Source organism: Gallus gallus, chromosome 3, assembly GCF_016699485.2.
Source record: "Gallus gallus isolate bGalGal1 chromosome 3, bGalGal1.mat.broiler.GRCg7b, whole genome shotgun sequence".
NCBI classification, from domain to species: Eukaryota; Metazoa; Chordata; class Aves; order Galliformes; family Phasianidae; genus Gallus; species Gallus gallus.
In genome coordinates, this window is record NC_052534.1 from 64,768,893 (window position 1) to 64,789,505 (window position 20,613).

At 36.7% G+C, this 20,613-nt stretch overlaps 2 long non-coding RNA genes across 2 annotated transcripts in view; one reads left to right on the forward strand and one right to left on the reverse strand.

Annotated features, from left to right (window-relative positions):
• Window positions 1–17,672, forward strand: LOC121110195. Its single transcript, XR_005858198.2, has 3 exons — window positions 1–53; window positions 15,579–15,730; window positions 15,841–17,672. It is a non-coding gene; the product is annotated as an uncharacterized LOC121110195 (long non-coding RNA).
• LOC124417837 overlaps window positions 7,097–20,613 on the reverse strand; it is a 22,221-nt gene continuing 8,704 nt past the window's right edge. Inside the window, exon 3 of the long non-coding RNA XR_006938666.1 lies at window positions 7,097–8,514. This is a non-coding gene — a long non-coding RNA (uncharacterized LOC124417837). The remainder of the gene's footprint in view (window positions 8,515–20,613) is intronic.

Here is a 20,613-nt window from a genome sequence, read left to right on the forward strand (position 1 = left end):
GATTAGAGGCAGAGAGAAAATATCACCCTGAGTGGAGGCTGAGATTCAAGAAGGTGAGTTCATTTGGGAAAAAGAGGGGGTGTCTATCCCAGTACAACTTCGCATTTTGGAATTGAAAATGTTAAATTTGCTCTATATACTTACAAGTGTGTTGTCTATGGCATGCTGCCATTGCTAAACTAAACAGCATAGCAATAAAACATCTTTCCATGCTGGAAAAGGAAGTAGAAGATTAGTTTATAAGAAATAAATTGCATAAAAATATAAGAGAAATCCCAAGGGTCTCAAATGTGTAACACACTAGGGAGAGCTTGTTTTATACAGCTTTTAGCTTGAACTAAGCAATACGAGTGTACATAAAGTATTTGCTTAAGGAGGCTCATGTAATGCGTTTTATTTGATTTTCTCATGAACTGAAAAACAGGTCTCTACTACTATATAACATTTTAGGAAGTATTGTCCCGATTCTTGTGCTTTATTCACATTTATATTTTGCTTTTTTTTTTTTATTTTTTGATTGCCTTTTGATAGAAATATCTCTTCTGCTAGCATAGAATATTACAGGTCACCTATGCCTTTACATAGTCAACTGTTAATTATAGCTATATAGGCTGTGCAAAGTCTTCTTTACAAAGTCTGGTTGCAGTGAAAAAATTTCTGTATATTAAGAGAGAAATAGGAAAAAAAACCCAAACCTAGAGGAAAAAATGTTCAGCTTGCATTTGGGCACCTGGACCTGAGATAAATTTGTGTTATGCTTTGAATGGAAGGGTGTAGTCTTGCAAATCTGAGAAACATGGCAGTGTTAAAAGGACACAGATAGACAGGTAGACTAAGCAATGACTTGAACAGCAGTTAGAGGACTTTTCTTCATCTAACATAAGTTGCATAACCCAAGAGTGACCTGCCAATTTAGCTCAGTGAAAGTTTCTTTCACCAATCCTTTTTTTTTTCCTGTATTTTATAAAGAAGTAGATTTTTAGTAGAATCAAAACATTTTTAGAATACATTTTGCCAAATCTTTCCTTAACAAAAGTAAACATTCCAAAACCTCCCTGTGACCGATTTGACACATTTTTACAATGATACATTGCCATTTGATATCTGGAATGATTTCTTATTTCAGCAAAACTTCTCATTTTATCTGTTGTCATTTTGAAAAAAATCAAGTCTCAAACTCTAACAAAAATGCACTGATTTTGTCCACTCCAAAGGGTTTTACAGATAGGTTCAGGTAGGTTTTTTGTTGAGATTTTTCTTTCTCTTTTGGACAGGAAATCAATTGATTAAGAAAACCACACATTTAGGATTTCCTATGTGAGAACAGCTAGTGAGCCAAAGGAATGATGTTTTCATCCTGCTTGACAACAGTTAACAGTTTCACTTCCCCTTCCTCCACATGGGTAGGGATGAAATGACCAAAGGAGTTCTTTGGAGCTCACCATGACATGACCATGGGCTAATTTGACCTTGAAAGCCTTTGACTAAACAGTGACATAGCTGTGGAAATCTTCTCAGGTTGGTGAGACAATGCATACAAGGACAGACGCACACATTAGCGACTGCTTTTTCTGGAAAGTGTTTTAGTAATGTGTTAATTGATGGCTGTGGATTGGCAAAACGGGATCTTCGTAGTTTTTCAGCTTCTTACTTTCAGTAACTGCTGCTTCTCCCTTTGCAACATTTTTCCTGAAACAATAAATAAATAAAAAGAGTTACAGACATGCTAGGGTTGTATGTCATAGATAAAATCCAGGCCCCTCCCTGCAACTTTAAAGTGCCATTTGTGGTGGAATGAGTGCCATTTGGTGGTGGGAGCAAAAAGCTACGTGGGCAAGAGGCACTACATCAGTGAGCCAGGGCAGTGCAAGACAGGAGCAGGACCTGAGACAGGAGCTGGGGCAGAAGTCTTTCCATCTATTGAAGTACGAAGGTTATTTCAGCTGCTGAGATGCAATGGGTAATTACAGGACACTTGTTGCAGGACTGGGAGGGAAGATTGCTTCTCTTTGGCTCTGTGCCCTTCTGTACTGCAAGCACCATCCTTAATGAGCATTGGCATAAGCCCTGATGTTGGGTGTCTGTAGCAGATAGAGGATTGTTGCTGTGAAACTAGGAGTAACCTGAAGTTCTTTTCTCTCAGGAAAGTCTGACTTTATATCCTGTTCTAACATATATGATTCTGAAATGTCACAGAGCTTAACTTGCTCACTCTGTATTTTCATAAAAAGAAAAATAATACCTTTCCTTCCTGTTGTGAAGCACGACTTTACTTTCATAAAGGCAGATAAATGGAGTCCTGCCACATTTGTCACGGTATAGAAAAAGGCTCACTTCATTTCTTTTCTTGGTTTTCACTCTTTCTGTGTGTGCAGTTTTTTGGGTGTAACTGATTAAATATTTCTTGTCTCAAGTTCCTGCAGGCCTCATTTGGATACAATGCATACTTGCCTCACTGCAGTTCCTGTAGACAGTGATGTATTTGATCTGCTAGCCTGAGATATGCATTTCTTTCATAAGTCCTAATGTAAACACCAGAAGTAGTTTATAGCTCTGAATCAGCATCCAATAGCAATGATGATTTAAGGCAATGAAGAAGTGACATAAAAAAGCCCCTCCACTCCAACTCAAGGTCTTAAGGTGGTTCTCTCACTGTGGAAAACCTTGGATTTTCTTCTTAAAGCTGCAATCAGAAATGCTGTAAAAAGAACTTCTGGCTTTTTTCATACATTTTTTCTTCTCTTTTGTTTTCTTTCTTCCTGCCGCTACTCCCCCCCTTCTCCCCCCCGCCCCGGCTTGATTTTGGTCAAGTATAAGGAAGTATTTCTTTTCTGTGTTTTTTTTCCTGCCCAGCAGTCTTGGAGCTGAAACAGAATCTTGCTGACAGGCTTTAATATGAGGAAGTTTTGCAACAAAATTTACAGCTGGTATAGAGCTCGTAAGTAAATGCCAGAGGGTGACCACTGTGGTAGACTAGCTAGGTATTGTAGGGTATATTATCTGAGCAAGATTCTTGCCCCTCAAACACACACCTCATTTGGCGCAGAAATTTTTCAAGGCACCCACTCTGTTAAAATCTTTCACTTAATGAGCAGAGTTAGTTCACATGCACATTAACGAAGTTGCAGAGAGGCAATCCTAGAGAATTGCATCCTGCTTCCAGGGACCAGGTTTAAACAGAAATTAGAGAATCTCTTTTTCTGGCATTCCAAATAAATGTACCCAACATCCTAAAATTCTGAAATATTGCATAGAGTGACACAGAGTGACTTACGATAAAAGTGGTGTGGTTTCCTTTTGTGTGTGTGATTTTGTTTTTCAAAAATATTTGAAGAGTGAAACTTGCTTTTGTATATCTTGTTAGCACATTTCACTGTACTTGGCAGTTTGATATTAAATGAAAAAATATACATTCATTTTACCTGGCAGTGCTGCTTAGTGTAGTGGCTTGAGCAGTGATCTGAGCATCTGGATATCTGGAGTTTTTTTCCAGCTGAGCCACTGATCTTCTGAGTGACAGAGCAAACATGTCTCTGCCTTTTTGGTACTTTCCTCCCATATGGTTTCTCTCATCTAATTAGCTTGTGAACTCTTTGGAAGAAATATTTCCTCTAGATTTTAATTCATACAACACCTAGCACAACTGATTCCTATCTCAGTTGGGATCTGTGGGTTCTTCAGTCATGCAAGCACTAACAACAAAAATAATAATGCTGTGAATCAGCACAGCTCAACTGAAGCTGATTTACAAATGAAGCAAAGTCTCTGGCTTAGTCTGGTTTCACTGTTATGAAAAGAGAATGAAGTAAAAGATCAGTGGAAATCTTTCCTTTTGTCTCCCTTTTTGTGTCCTCCAGCTGTTTGCCTGGGAAAGGCCAATCTCTAGTTAGCTAATATGTAGTAAGGAAACAACACTCTATTTCCTGTGGCTCTCAACTTCTCACTGCACTCTCCATAGTCATTGGAGTCAAATCAGAGGAAAGTGCTATTTTTCTACCCGCTTAGATTGGAGAAGAATGGAGAAAAAACAGACGTTAAAAGATAAAGCAACAATAAACAGAGTTAGTTGTGGCCACCATGCTTGTGCCAAAAAAAAAAAAAAAAAATGAAGTATTGGTGACTATAACTCATATTATCAAAACTGTCATTGCTAGTGATAGCCAGCAATTTTGCTATTTTATTTACCTACTCTTCCTTTAAAGGGTTTTGAGACTTATTTACATACACTGTTTTACCTAAGTGTACATATGTTGCATTGACTGAAGCTCATTTACTTCCTTGCATAGGTACTGAAGAAAGTCAAACCAAGCCTAGAGCTGTACTTGTGGATTCAATTACGAATGATCAGTGGTGCTTTCCTAATCTGTTTTTCTTTGCTGCTCTTTTGAAAAGCATGAGCAGTACAAGTGTTTGATACTCACCGCATGGTCAACACTTGCAGATGAGTGCTTTCATCTTGGGTGCTGTGTCCTTGTAGAAGCCGCAAGCTCACGTTAGCATGCTTTCTAAGACACACTAACTTTGCTGACAGGCAATTTTATACATCTGTAACTCAGAATGACAGGTGAGTGTGAAGAAGGGATAACACTTTGAGAAAATAAAAACTGTTCCCTATTCTGAACTAAATCCTCAGGGCTTGGAGAAATATTTTCTCAATTCAACCTGAGAAGGGCCAGACATCAGCTTGAATTATTTTTCAGGTGCAGACTTAATGCAGAGACCTAAGTAAGCAATTAGTGTTTCAAAAGTGTTGTGTCTCCAATGATTCCAGTAGGATTTGCTGGTTCACTATTCTTAATTAACTTATAAAGACTTGGAAACCTAACTCTAGGCAATTATTCTAAAAAACTTTGCATAATATCTTGCAGCAATATTAATTGTTCTGAATTAACAATCTTCTATTCACTGCAAATCTGAAGGATGTGCAGTAAACAGGGTGTGACACCATACACAGAATGAGTACCAAAATATAACATTCATAAAAAGTTAGAGAACTAAATTAATTTGGACAATAATCTTAGTTCTACTGTTTCATAAGTTTTCACTGTTTTATTCTGAAGTTTTTTCATTGTCAGCTTATAATAACAAAATGTACACCGGATGTTTGCTATACCAAGTTGTGAATTAAATGTTCAATTAGAAAATATATTAGAAAAAACTTAAATTTAAAATGTTGTGGTCAAATTAACAAGCTGTGATCATCTGTGACATATTAATCCTGCTTCGTCACTTGCAGTCTTTTTCACTAATTCAGAGAATTCACTACACGTCCCTCAGTTATTTCCAGGAATCTGAAAGAGCTCATTTGTTTACTCTTACTTGCAACACGAATCTCAACGAAATTCATCTAAATATATAAAAGAATTTTTATCCTCTAAAACAAAACTTAAAATAACAATCCTTTCTTTTTCCATTTATTTATTTATTTATTTATTGCTTGCCAGTTAATTAGTGCATCGAATTACCATTCAGATCCTTTATTTGATACTTTAGGTTAAATCCAAATGGAAATGAGCTTGGCCAGTGCATTTTAACCTAGATTTGTCAGCCTCACAAAGTCACCATGCAATTTAGCCCAGTTGGCAGCTCTGGTTAAGAGACAAGCAGGACTGGCATAGCTGAGATGCTTCAAGCTGGGGAAGACTGCAGCACTTTGACAGGACTGCAAACACACACTTTCACTTTGTTTCCTGCTTGACACATGCTTCTAGCTGCCGTTATCACTCCCTTGCCTACAGGAACAACAGAAGTAGTTCAGGTTTTTCAAGATATACAAGAAAACTTCTTTTTAGGAAAGCAGTAAAATTGTTCTGTACATAGGCATACTACAAAATTAATAACAGTACACTTTGGAAGCAGAAAAATTATTCAGTTCTTGACCCCAAACCTGTTTAAAGTTGGAGCACCTACAGTTAGTGGTATGCCAAGTGAAGAAGAGTGGAGGCACCCCTCCTACCTGTGTGGTTGCCATAAGAAGCCATCCCTAGGTATCCCTGGATCTATGGTAATTGGGGTGATGTAATGAGTGGGGTGGCCTCATGCCCTGCCCATGTGGTGGAAGGGAGTTTTTTTGAATTTCCTAAGAGCACCTTGACTCAGACCTCTAGAGCCTTCGTGAATGTTGATAACAAGCTCAGCTAAGCTGGTCGCTCCTGTTCGCGAACAAGAAGATGAGCAGGGGTACAGGCTACCTGCTGTCACACTCAGCAGAACCCCTGGGGCCCCATCAGTGATAAATGTCCTTTAGATCGCTCTACCTCTTTGCAGTAGTGCTCCTAGAAGACTATCAGTAGGTTCCTTCAAACTACTGTCTTGTTAGACTCAAAGCTTTCCTCATACGTGATGAAGAAAAGTGAGCGAGCAAAGCGATGGGAATTTTTTTCATTCCAGGTTGTACATGCTGAAGGAGCATGACTGGACTGAACCAGGCCTCCAGGCAGCTCCACACAGGCTGGAGCACATCCTGAATGGTAGCTGTAGGCCCTGGTGGGAGGCTTGTTGTTTGTAAGCACAGAAGCATAGTAATTGTTTGATTGCTTTGGCTGTTCCCCAGGACAGCCCTGACATGGAGATACAGTATCTCAAGGATCCATCCTGTCACAAAGCCGTAAAATAAATAAACAAAGAATGATATTTTAGGCTCTGTAGCCATTGCATCACAGGAACTGCTAGAGTAAAGGTTGTTTCTCCTGCCAGTTGTGGAGTGAGAGTTTAAGGATACAAAACATACTTTTACAAATTCTGACCAAAGCTACAATTGCAAAAGCCCAGCGAGATACCAAATGGGTGGTAGAATTTCCCCCTGTAGTTACAAATCAATTTATTTTGTTCATTTTTCCAGAACACCTGGTCTCATAATCCTCTGGATGTTATGAATTCCACTGACTGCACAGTCCTTGATAAGCTTGATAACTCCTATCACAATAAGATCTACAGGAAAAAAACAACTGTCAAGCTAACAAGGCCAAGATGAGCATCACTAAAGAATGAAGCATTTAGGAGATTGAGCTTCTCTTTGAGAAGCAACTAATAAAACTTTGCAGGGCTTTGGAAAGAGTTTATTTGTATTTAGAAGTTGGAGGTGAATAAAATCAACTCTTATAAGAATCCTGTTAATGAATTATGTCTCATTACTCAGAGGAAGGAAGCAGGTTCTTTGCAACTATATTTCCTCAGAAAAGAAACACAGATAGATATTACACATTTTATGTATTGTAGCATATTTACAAGAAAAAAGAAGCAGGATCAAAATTTGAGCCTTGTGTTTTTATTTACCATTGAAGACTCATTAAAAAAAAAAAAAAAAGAATTTTGTTACCTTAATCCTACAGAATTTTGTAATGCTTTGAAATAAATTTTACAAAACATGCATGGACATTTATTTTCACAGACAAACAGACAAAATGTAATCTTATTATTATTATTTTTTAAAAATTTGATAAATCCATTATCCTCTCTCTCTGGAAATACACTTCAGGAGATATAATTAGTTGTCCCATCCCCCGCCCCTCTCCCTGCTCACCCCCCCCAAAAAAATGCAGAAAGGCAGAAAAGTACTTCAATTTATTACTAAATACAACTATCCTTAAGGAAATTTTTGAAGTTTCTAGTACTTTCCATTAAACTTTCTCAAAAAAAAATAGAAGAAGAAATCTTGTTAGGTTTTGACAGGTTAGAAATTGTCTCTTCTTAATATGAACTTTCAAGCACTCTACTGACAAACTCTTTCTAAAACTAGCTGGTGTGATGCAGATGTTAGCTAGGTAAACTCTCTACTGTCTGTCTCTGAAGACAAAATATTTGGATAATCATTTCATTCTGAAGAAGAAAAATAATACTGACTGCTTTATTTCTTTTAAGAGCTACCAGGAGTAGGTTTGCCTTATAAATAGGAGGCAAAAGAGGAAAACAAACAAACAAAAAACCCCAAAACAACCATTAAAAATCCCCAACAGTATTTATTGCTTTTTTCAATTGAGGACACAGAAAGAGCTAATTTTTGAAGGAAGTACTTTCATTATTGTTTCACTTTTTTTTTTTTTTTTTTTTTTTTACTAAGTTCTGTTAAAGAAAAAGAAAATGCACCCTGAGAACAACATTCTGGTTCCACAAATTACATCTTCCAGCCAGAAGCCTTGCATTTGGTGAAAAAAGGTATCTCCAACTTACAATCACTAATGTTTTTTTGTTGTGTAACCCAGTCAGGGCTGATTGGATTTCCTTGTTCACTTTTCAGCTTCATTGAAATTTTCAGTGCAGGCAATGCAAGGTTTACTTAGTTAACATCTCACTCCCTAAACCAGCTTCCTTAAAATATTTTTGTCAGCAGAGTGCTTTAAAAAGTCAGATTAAGAAAAGCTATGTCTTACTGCTGAGATGTTCAGGTACCTATTATCTAAGCACGTACACATTTTTCCAGATCCTTAACTTTTGTTCAATATTTCTTCATTCCTTACTCCTCGTGCTTTCTTCACAGTCAGGATAATGAAGCAATGCAAGGGGATGCCCAGGAACCTAGGGGAGAACAAAGCTTTTAAGACAAATAATTTACAGATCAAAAGTGGCAGCTATGATCCCTCACAGTCCTACTTTCTGTCATTTGGTGACTGCAAGATTAGCCCATTTATTGTGTATAAGTATAAACATTCCTGTGTATCCTACACAATTTTGTCATGAATGACTACTAACAAAGCAGCACTGAGTTACAGTCTGCAGGATCAGGAGCAAATTGCACATGCAGTACTGAGAAAATAGGCAATACTCCCCAATAGACTCAAGCAATGCAAGAGGAAATCACTTAGGTGTGAGATACTTCAGTCTTCTAATATCCAGTAGAGAAGTAAATTTGAAACCTCAGGAGGCTGAATAGTACAAATTGTACAAACTGAAGGAAGATAACTTAGTAAATCTAAAAAACAACAACAAACAAACAACAAACAAACAAACAAAAAAGACAAGATCATTTTGTCCAGACTGCTGTGCTCCATGGAAAACCAGTAAAAACACTGAGAAATAATTTTTTAAATTTACTGAATTCTTGATGGTGGCAGTTACCTATACATTGGAAAGCAGCTCAAAAGTAGGTTACAGAAGTCTCACGAAGATAAAACCTGCACTGTTACAGATAGGAAAAGAGGAGAAACATGAATTTCATTATTAGCACAATGTCAATCTATGGAAATACTTACCTCTAAGTAATTGTATATTGTTTAAATGGTGAATATTTAGAAGAAAAATATGAGAACTCGATGAATAAGAAATTACTATTCTGTGAATAATAGCAAATTTTGTAAATAGGGCTACTGATATTTGAATATTTATTCTCTATTATTTAAAGAATCAGATCCAAGGCAGAATGTACAAAAAAGCACTTGCAGAGATTATGGAAGCATATATCACATTGCAAACTGAAAAGTTAATGCTCTTACTAGGACTGTGACTACGAAATGTGTTTTGTTGTTGTTGTTAAGAAGTACAGAGATGATTTATCAACAGTTTTGCCCCCTTATACTGGGTTTTTGCAAGCAGAGAAAGTAGATTACTCCTGTCTTATGATGGAACTCATTGAAATAATTCAGTATATTTGTTTTCTTCTTTGTTTCCTCATGAGAAACATTCTAAAATTACAAATTAGTTTATTGGATGACTTCTGCCTAGAGCTCTAGACTTTGATAAAATGAACATCAGACAAGGATATGGTACTACAGACGTGGCACACTTGTACCAGAGCATCACTGAATATACATACGGTACTGCTGTCTTTATAAATGTGTCAGCTCATGCAGAATATTAACTGCAAGAAGTAGTAGTGCCAGAGACTGAAGAATTCACAGTGCCAAGCTATCTAGCAAATACACAGAAAGAAGGTTTCATATTTGAAATTATGCTAAACCACCACTTTAAAGTCAAGCTTGCAGTAGCTTGTCTATCAGGCTACTATTGATCTGGTCAGCAAAACAGCCACAATTCTACTAGAAAATCCTATTTCATGGGGTAACTGAAGAGCAAGACAATCCTATTTATGCTGCCTTTTCTCTGAAAACAGTACATATCATAATTTGCCACTTATGCTTGAAACAAAATCAGAACTGATGTCAAACCAGAAAGTAGAGGGTAATTATTCCTTATCTCCATCTCAGTTTCCTCAGTTTTTAAATACAAAGCCAATTATGTTTTAGCCACATTAAATACTCTTTGATATTTAAATTTTATAAATAATCCAGTGCCCTTTGTTCTACTATTGCAAATCTTAATGAAATAAGATGGTTTAGCTAGGCTTATTCAAAACTGAACTTGTGAAGTTACAAACATGCTTCCTGACTATCATCATAAAAAAAATATCACATTATTTCTGCTCCCTGACTGAAGATATCACATTGTTACCCAGTGCTTCAGGATCTGGAAACTGGGGGATGGGTCCTCAGGTGACATACACTGGCATAATTCTCAATTTGAATATGATTTTGGTGACTCATATCAACTGAAGATCCTGCCCTAGTATTATATTGTATTTTTCACAGTTTCCTTTATTTGTTTATTACCTGAGTAATACTTCCAAGGGAAGGAAGCAATTGTATGTTGTTAATTAACCAGCCGGAACAAATTTAAGCACTTTGGAAATGAACTGCTCACAAACAGTGCAGCAATGAAGAACTGTTGGACAAGTCCCTTCAGTAAATAAGAAGCTCTAGATGCAAGTCAGGAATTAGTTACTGGGTGAGGTCCTATGACCTCTATTAAGCAGAATGCATGATCAGAATGGTCCCTTGTGACCTCCAACTCTATTCAGCTGTAGTCTGTGAATTAATGATAATTGTGAATAATTTCTGTAAAAGCATTCATGCAAGATGAGAAAAGCAGTAAGGAGCAACTTCTGTAATGCTTAGCTGTACACAAGGATACTGTATACTGGTAATGTTTGCTCTCTCTGAGTTTTGCTGAAATTAATAGAAGAAGGAAATTTTCTCACCTTTGTGTAGACTACATTTTGAGTCAGTGCTCCATTACTATTCCAGGGGGGACTACAGCTTCAGCTGTGATTATAGCAGTACAATCCATAGCCACAACACTGTAGCTGGAGCTGAGAGCAATGGCATAACTTGACCTTAGCAGAGTAAGCATTACAGGTAAAAGATGCTGCCATTTTCATCACTGAAATTACTTTCATTTTCTGACAGCACACTGAACTAGTTAAGCTTAGTTAAGCTCATTGGAAATCAGAGTCCATAGCGGACATTCTAGCTCTTAATATGTTCACATATTATCTTTCCCTTCCCTTCCCTTCCCTTCCCTTCCCTTCCCTTCCCTTCCCTTCCCTTCCCTTCCCTTCCCTTCCCTTCCCTTCCCTTCCCTTCCCTTCCCTTCCCTTCCCTTCCCTTCCCTTCCCTTCCCTTCCCTTCCCTTCCCTTCCCTTCCCTTCCCTTCCCTTCCCTTCCCTTCCCTTCCCTTCCCTTCCCTTCCCTTCCCTTCCCTTCCCTTCCCTTCCCTTCCCTTCCCTTCCCTTCCCTTCCCTTCCCTTCCCTTCCCTCTCCTCTCCTCTCCTCTCCTCTCCTCTCCTCTCCTCTCCTCTCCTCTCCTCTCCTCTCCTCTCCTCTCCTCTCCTCTCCTCTCCTCTCCTCTCCTCTCCTCTCCTCTCCTCTCCTCTCCTCTCCTCTCCTCTCCTCTCCTCTCCTCTCCTCTCCTCTCCTCTCTGTATGTTAATTGGCTTTGCTAACAGATATGAGAAGTTATGGAAAAAGACAAATTTCCAACTTCTGCTCCCTGAAATGTTAATGAACATAGATAAATTGATACATTATTTCAGTTTTTATGCCTCTCATCCTACTGAAATTTAGTGCAGTGGACTTGGTGGTGCCAGTAATTATGAATTTTGAAATGAATTATGAAATGTTATAGGCCAAATTAATTTCTTTTGGCTCAGACAAATCCAGTTTGCAGTACCCAAAGGGGAAAAAAACAAACCAAGCCAGTAGGGATTTCTAAAAGCTCATGCAGGGGCCTTTAACCATTTCCTCAACTTTTCTAACTACCCAAAACCTGATTTTAGGTCAGGTTCTATAACATATAACTTGAAAATTATCTGTCTCCTACACAAGTTAGTATTTAATCTCATCATCAAACAGGGAAGGAAGATAAAAACTGGCAAAATATGAGATTATAAGTTACTCTGTTTACTTATTATTAAAAGATTTAGTAGCAGTTCTTCTCTTCTGTACCACATATCATTACTTTTGTTATTGAAATATGAATTTTAAAGGACTACAATGTACAGTTCAGTTCAGCTCAATAGAAACGGGAACTGGAGTTTCTAAGTCAAATAGGAAGAAAATCAGGAAAGCCTGTGCTGCTTTGTGTCCTGAAGGCCATATCCTGACGTCACTGAACTGGTGGAACCCTTTTCAGGGACACTGCTGGGAGAAGTCTGGGTTGCCTGCAGCCTCATACGCTGAATCAAGGCATTTGAGGTTCAAGAGGAAGGCATTTGCCACAGATAAGGAGGCCCAGCCTTCCTCCTCTGCTGTGGGAAGGAAGATCATTGGGGAGATAGCAGAGATGGCGAAGTAGTTTGTGGGAGGAAAATGTGGATTCAGTGCATACCTCAACAACCTCTTTCAACAGGAAATGAAAGCTATCCAGATAAGGTGTTGATTACCTCACCAGCACAGCCCTGGGCTGCAGTTATTGCAGCTCATGCTACGTGCAGACTTGAAGAGGACTTAAACAATTTAAATAAATATAAAAAATGAGGGTGGAGTGTGGGGAGGGAAACACCACAAAAGAAAATCAATCCTTCTTGTACCATTCCTGCCATGACTTGAATCTGAAGCTAACTGTTTAACCTTAAAATGTTAATAGGATCACAAACAATCTCAGCAACTTCAGGAATTCAGCAACTTCATACCTTCAACTGTTTATGAAGGGATCAGTCGTGGTAAAGCCATGCAGGTATCTTACACTGACTGAGTCTCCACAGAAAAAAAGTTTGTCTGTTCTGAAAATGTGCTTTGATTTGTGTATATATATATTTATTATATCCCATATAAAGAATTATTACAATGAGTTCCTAAGTGATATTTAATTCCTTCAATATCTTTTAGAATGAAGGGCCTACAGAAAAAGAAAGGGAAAAGCTGAATTTCTGCAGCACTATAACATGATGCAGAAAAAAGAAAATCACAAACGTCTTTAAAAGGATGAAAAAAATATTCCCAGGCAAAGCTAGGGTGGAAAAAGTAAGTAAAAAGCTACAAAGTGGAAGAGTGATTGAAAGACAGCTGAATCCCACACAGGCATATTAGTCAGCATTGAGTGATAGACAATCAAGTTCACGTCCTTTCTACTGCTGTAAGCAAAGAGCTTAATATGCTGAGTCTGACCAAAAGCATCAAAGAGTGCAGTTTAAGTCATGGGATAGTGTGAGTCATTTGGAGAATGATCTTCAAATGCTTCTTCTCCCTCACCATCACCCTTGAGAAAGCCAATTAGTTAAAATAGTGTGAGTTTACAGAAAGGATCCACAACATGGAACTTACTATGCAGGTTGAACAAAATAAAGACAAAATGTTTTATTTTAGGAGATTGTGTGTGATCCTGTTGCTATCAGGATCCTCATAAATATGAGCTGAGAAAGTAATTTCAACAGAGGAAAGAGAAAGTGTTTTGGGGGATCACTACTATCGTTTGTGTTTGATACTGCAATATTGTAAAATCATTTCGAGGGACAACTACTATCATTTGTGTAATATATTGCAAATATTGTAAATTTGTAAAGTGTGAGTCTTGACTCTATCCAGTGTTGGGCATAGTCAGAAATTAAGAAGCAATAGCCTCATCTCTGCTAATATTTAAGTTCAGAAAAGTAGTGAAGCTTCTTTGAAGAGCATTCTCTTTTCCTCCCCATCTATTGCATTTTGGCTCTCAACATGGAACTGTCATGGAGTTCATAAGATGAATTCCTTTTTGACAAAATGAAACCAAAAGAAATTCTTCCCTAATTTACTCTCACATGTAATGAATGAGTCTGTGGGGACAGACCAGAAGTCATCTGAAGTAAAACACCTGAAGAACCTCCACCTGAAACTGAATCCTTAGCAACATCTGTTTTTCTCCAGAGAGCTACTCATTCTGACCCTGGTGGAGTCTCACTGGAGGTGGTGTGTGATTGTTTTCACCTAACTAGACGGTTACCATATATATTTGACATAGGGACCTGTAACCAGTAGAAGGAAATAAATACTTCAAAGGTATAATTTATCAGTTTGAAGGAAGTATCTTCTGCTCAGATGAATCTCATGTTCAGAATTATTATTTTTCCTGCAGTGAAAAGTATTTAGATAATGATGTTTTGGGTAGATATTCATCCAGTGAATGGATTTAAATAGTGGATAGCAACAGCTGGTGTAAATTGATGGCATTGACAGAGAATAAGAAACATTCAGAAAAAAATTACCTGATTTTTCTGGGGCTGCCTCTACTGACAGGTGAAAGACAGGACTAGGCCTCATATCTTTCAACTGCTATTCAAATGTCCTCTGAGTATGTATATACAGTAATTCACAGGAATTATTTACCTTGTTGATGTTGCATGGTAATCAATTTTGTATTTATATCATACAAAAGCTTTTTTTCTTAGAATTACTGGTCAGAACTACTTCTGAAAAATCCCTTTGGTTTTTTCCATTAAGAAGAATGTCTCAATTTTCCCAGCATTGTAATATTTTGCAAATGCTTGTGTAAATTTGCTCTTGTGCATTCTTTAATTCACCAATCGTATTATGAACACGTGTTATATACATTGCACTGCACTGATTGCACTGAATCCATAATATTATTTTTTTTTATCAAGCAATATGTAATGAGATCTCTTATGAATTTAAGAGATCTAGTGTTCTATTTGTAAGTACAGATATCAGGCTGAACTAGAAAAATAAAATTAAGCCTCCAGTTGCTGAAATGATTTATGCTAAGTTAATTTTAAAAGCCTGCAATTTAACAACTTGCTTTCTGTTTCTATGTGTTAAAAATGCTGCTAAAAAGATGTATTAAAATATTCTGTTGTGTGTCATGTTGAGTATATTATTATAAATTTTCCAAGTTATCTGGAAACAATAACAGAAACACTTTTAGCTGTAGATAAATATTTGGTTTTCTTTTGTAATGAGTCATTGGGTAAAGACTTATTTTCATCCCTTTATGAGTCATAGACGTACTTTAAACTGAAAGTCCTGCAAAAGGTAGCAAGAATTTCTACACTCATTTGAATCAATATTCTGAAGAGTGAATTTAGGCATAGATAAAAATTGAACAAAACAGGACTTTTTCTGAAATCCTCTCTGGTCACATAAATTAATTTTATAGAAATGACTTGCAATTTGCAGTATGGCAGTAGGTGTAGTGCTGAAGTAACACTGAAGAGAACAAGTCTTTATGTAGTGAAGAAGTGGGTTTAAAAAACAGCGCTAGGTAATTCAGATGCCTAAGATTTGATTTGTGCAGTTAAGAGCATGGTGCCAGTTTTAGCAGTTCCATTTTAGCAATATGCATCACAAAGTCTCTGTAACTTTTCTTTTGCATTGCAGAGGCAGAACAGCATTTTAACATGCCCAGTCACTTTTTGAGAGAGAATACCTGTAAAGGAATGAGGCACAGTTGGAAAGACCGCAGTTCAGATGACGGACTGAAGAGAGCTGGGAAAAATCTCAGCAGATGGCTAAAAGAAGATTGTAATCATGTTCGTTTTTTTTTTACTTCACAACTTGAATAGCCATTTCATGCCAGAAATTCCAGTGTCTCTGGATGTCCTTTTAATCATGCTCATCTTTCTCTTTCTTACCCTACCAGAGCTTGCCAGCCTGATTCAGACAGAGTTGCAAAACAACAGTCCCAAACGCAGACTGTTGCTCTTTCTGATTATCTCACCACAAAGAAATTGGAGAGATCTGTTTCTTCTGCCTTCTGATGCCACTTGAACTTTCCAAGATCTATCTTAATTTTGGAGCTTTATAAAGACACTGAGTCTGAGCCTTACAAGCTTTTTGAGTAAATCACTGATAAATCTCTCAACTTCTTTGTTTCTTTGGGGATCTAGTTTTTCTTCTAAAACTGGTATCAGGCTAATAATTGCATGTTATCTAAAGAATCTAGTCCAATGTGATATACGTGCCATTCCAACAGTAATCTAACAGGCAGCACATTTCAAGTGGACATTGCAAAAGTCTATTCCACAAGAGGAAACAAATTCTTTTTGCTATGACCACAAAGCTTAAACCTTATGAATGCAGCTCCAAATAGAAGACAAGCTGAATAGAAACGACTGGGGAAGAGCAATACATATGGTTGATTTAAAGTCTTTTTAAAAGGTATCTGCAAGAAGGTGTGCAATGAAAATATGATCAAAATGCCATGTATTCTGAAAACATTCGGTGCCAAATGCAACTTAGACAGTACTGAAAATGGAGATTCAGTAGGAAGACTTGAGCATCATGCAGGCATCATACAAAAAAAAAGTGGAAAAAAAAAAATTGTAGTCTAGAAAGAAGGAATACAAAAGATCTTTTCTTCCACTTTACCAGAGCATGAAGTGCTGTCCCTAGAACACCAATGAATGGACAACGTGGCATCCACAGAACTCAGGGAGTAAAGTTCTGTAATGCAGTATGAAATCATCTGGTTTTATCCCGTTTACTCAAACCAGGTAAAAATGAAATTTAATAATAAAATAAAATAAAACAAAATAAAACAAAACAAAATACAAATAAAATACAGATTGTAAAGATTCAAATAATATTTTCTGCTGCCAGTTGAGGTACTTGGTCTCTACCGTTGCACCTGAAGCCAAATGTAGTTGATTTTGGTTTAATTTGCTCTGCAGGCAGGAGTACTTGATTTTATATCTTCCTACCTGTGTCATACCAGTTTAAGAGCACTCCGCTCTCAGTCTCAGACAGGAATCTTTTCTTCCTAACATTTTTCATCACTGCGTAAGTATTTTAGTATCTAAAGCAATATCTTAACCTGTGCAATAACAGAGCAGAATCTACAAAATTTTGAATACTTTAGTTGGTAAGAACATTAGCTGCAAAGCGAGTACTTTGGCACTTGGATTAAGAGATGCACTTTGGAAGACTGCTAAATTTGCTCGGAACAGTCATTCTGAGTGAAAATAAGTGCCTTGAGCAGGAAGAATTGGGTCTGATCCTAAAAGTGCTGACATTTTACTATAACATGCAGCCAGCCTGTGGGGTTGTGGTTTGTCAGTTAACTGTCACCTAGTGCTTTCTTTAATGCACATATTTCTGGAGGGCTTGAGGATTTGTCTTCTGTTTTCCTTCATAGATGTCTTTGATTGCTAGGACTACGTACAGTGTCCCAGAAGAACACCCAAAAATGAGAAAGGAGAAAAACATGGTGTAACTTTAATGTTAACAACTAACATTTTCTTTGGCCTGTTAATAATTTTCTTCTGGATTGTATAGCCCTCAAGCTCATGTGATGTCTAAGAATGTCACAGATGTCAATACATAGTGAGTAACATAAAATTAAACAGTTAGAGTATCATTTCACCATAAGTATCTACAGTAGCTGTATTATTGGAAGATTTCACTGTGGTATAAAATAGTGATCTTTATAAAAACACTATTAAAAGGAAGCACTTTTAAATAAATCTTGTGAAAGATTTTCTGTTTGTTACTTGCATTATTTTTCAGTAGAAGAACAAAGCTACATACCCTTTGAATTCCTTGGCAAAATACTCTGGATAGAGCATTATGTAGGTATTACAATAATATTTATTTCAATACTGTAATTAAATATAGAAAAATGCACTATCTGTGTGCCAAATTTCCATAAAGAAGTAATAGGATTTCCTCAAAAAATTTTAGAAAACTGCTTAATAACTAGATGGAACTTATGGCATCTTTCTTTCATTTAAGTTTTGATTCTATCAAATTAAGTTTACTACATTTCTTCTAAACAAGATACCCTGTAAATGCATTCAGAATAAAACAGAACTTCATTTTATATTTTGGATTACAAAGAACAATTTTCCAATTAATTTAATGTGTTTATAGGACATGTTGTTAAATATGATTCAGAAAAATCAATCCAAACAGCCTCAAGATTTGATTTTTTAAAAATATTTCCCAGTGCACATAAGCTTTGACACAGATTTGTAATACATAAACAGCACATTTAATGTCTTCTGAGTAATATTTGCTACTTAAATCTAGAGGCCTAAAATCAACTGTCCCACATCCTAATTCTTCTCCTTACTTTAATATTGCATGGAGGCATTGAAGTCTAAAAAACACTTAGCCTTTTGTGTCAAACGCCACAAAATCTTACATCTGTAATTGTCCAGAAGTTTGCATTCAATAAGAAAAAAAGTCACTTCTTTGCAAGGTCTTATAGCTTTATATATGTTCTGAATTTATGACATGAATATGGTTCAAGGACACCTCAAATCTGCCCACAACAGAGGCAGGTGAAAGAGCCTTTCAGTTGCGATTAAAATAAAATAATAACCTGCTGCTTCAAGGCCATGTTCAGGCAATTAGGAACCATATTCACATTTGTGGAATGATTGCAAAGGTAATTCTGCACTTGGCAAATCAGCTGGTTGTTGTAACTCCCTCTTTCTTCGCTTCTGCTGGGCAAGGACACATTGGGTGTTCCTGGGCATGGCCAACTACCTGCTCAGAAGCCTTCTGTGTGCAGGGCAACATTCCCTGTTTGAAGGGCCTCTGCTTCTCACTCTGAATAAAAAATCTGGCACATCTGTAAACTTTTTGTAAACACAGATCTTTGTGCTGTTTCCAGGAACTTGAAATACCCAGGACTGGCACTAGTGTATCTCATGTGTTGTGTCAGCCAGTTTTGACTATCAAGAGATTGCAAAACAGACACAAAAATTAAACCCGAAACTGCTTCAGTAGGCAACTTGGAGAGAAACTCCTCTGCTGTTCCCTTTTTCATTTCTTAGCTTTGAACAGTTGTTCCAGTTAATTGTAAGCTCCCCCCAGTCCCAGCCTCCCAACTAGATATCTAAAATTGGGTCTTTTTTCTTAAAACAAAAGAGTCTTTATTGCTGTATAGCCCTGTGCTCAGTGTGCTAAATGCAAGTCTGAATACTGCAGTTTCTTCTTGTATTTGACAACATGACTTTTCATCTTTTAACAATTTATTTCTGAAATGTATTTCTCAAGTAGCACTTCCCTGTCTTCTCTTGTCCCTTCCACTTTTTAAAATATAATTTTTTATTTTTTCTAATTAAAGTCACACTTGATAGTTTCTGAAGCAACATTTCAGAATACATTCTGATAGAACCTGTTTGTAAAGCGAATTCCCATCATACCTTTTCCCATGTAGAGAAAAGATAAGATTGTCACCCCAGCTCTTGGACCCAGTCCTGCTCATCTGCAGAACCTTGCATTGAGACACAGTCCACTGGAAAAGAAATTAAAGAAATTAGGGAGTGAAATAGGCAAACCAGCATTTTTTTTTTCTGTAAGAATTCTTAAAAAAAACCCAACCAACCAGCCAAAAAAAACCAACTAACAAAACCCCGAAAGTGTACCATGGAGTCAAAAAAAAAAAAAAAAAAAAAAAAAAAAAAGAGAGAGAGAGAGAGGATTCCAGAATAATGATTTATTGTGAACAAAATCAATTGCTAATGCTCTTTTGAAGTAACTGCATCTTGCTGTCTTGCTTCTGATAATGGGAACTGTGTGTATGTATCAAAAGACAAAAATTCAAGTTCAAAACAAAGTTTTAAAACTTCTATGAATTATAATATAATGCTTCCGATTATCCTTGCAGAGATTCTCTGAATTAAAAAAGAAAAAAATGTTTATAAATAAAATGGCTGATAGTGAATTTGTAGATGAGAATAGGTAAGTAAAATTAGACCCTCTGGTATCTGAGCTGGTCTTAAAACAAGATTTTAGCAGCAGTTCATCCATTAATTACCCTCAATTCTGAAATAATATCAACCTTCAGCAGTCATCCTACCTCTGTTAATGATGAGCATATAACCTATTCAGAAGTCATATGAGTTAATCGAGACTAATTTCTTGTGAACAGGGAGCTTGAGTCTCCTGGGGTCTCATCAGAATAATTGCACTTCTGATTTATATCCATGTAACTGTGTTATTTATAGAACAGTGTTATTTTTTTTCACAACAAAATTAAAATGTTATTCCTTACTTCCCCTGCCTGTCAGCTGTTCTCTAGAATATATGTATGGCTTTCCTACTCCTTGGAGCGTTAAAATTATTTATTTTCTCTGTACATAAATTGAGAATTATTAAATGTAATGAATGATCAAATAGGATAGGAATTAGCAGATGATAGCTAAAAATAGTTAAGCTCTCCATAAATATGAAAGAGATGCCTTTTTTATTCACATGAGTTTCTTATGGTGGCAAAAGAATGTCTGCTTCATAAAAACTGATTCAAATGCAAAAATCTCCTTTTACAGACAGTGGAAAAAAAAAAAAAAAAAAAAGGATAGTAGGTAAAAAGATAGGGATGAAAACAGAAGCGATTCCTAGAGCAGCCATTGGTATGGGTTCAGTGCATTGTCACTGGTCTGATACATCTTTCCTCTTGCCTTAA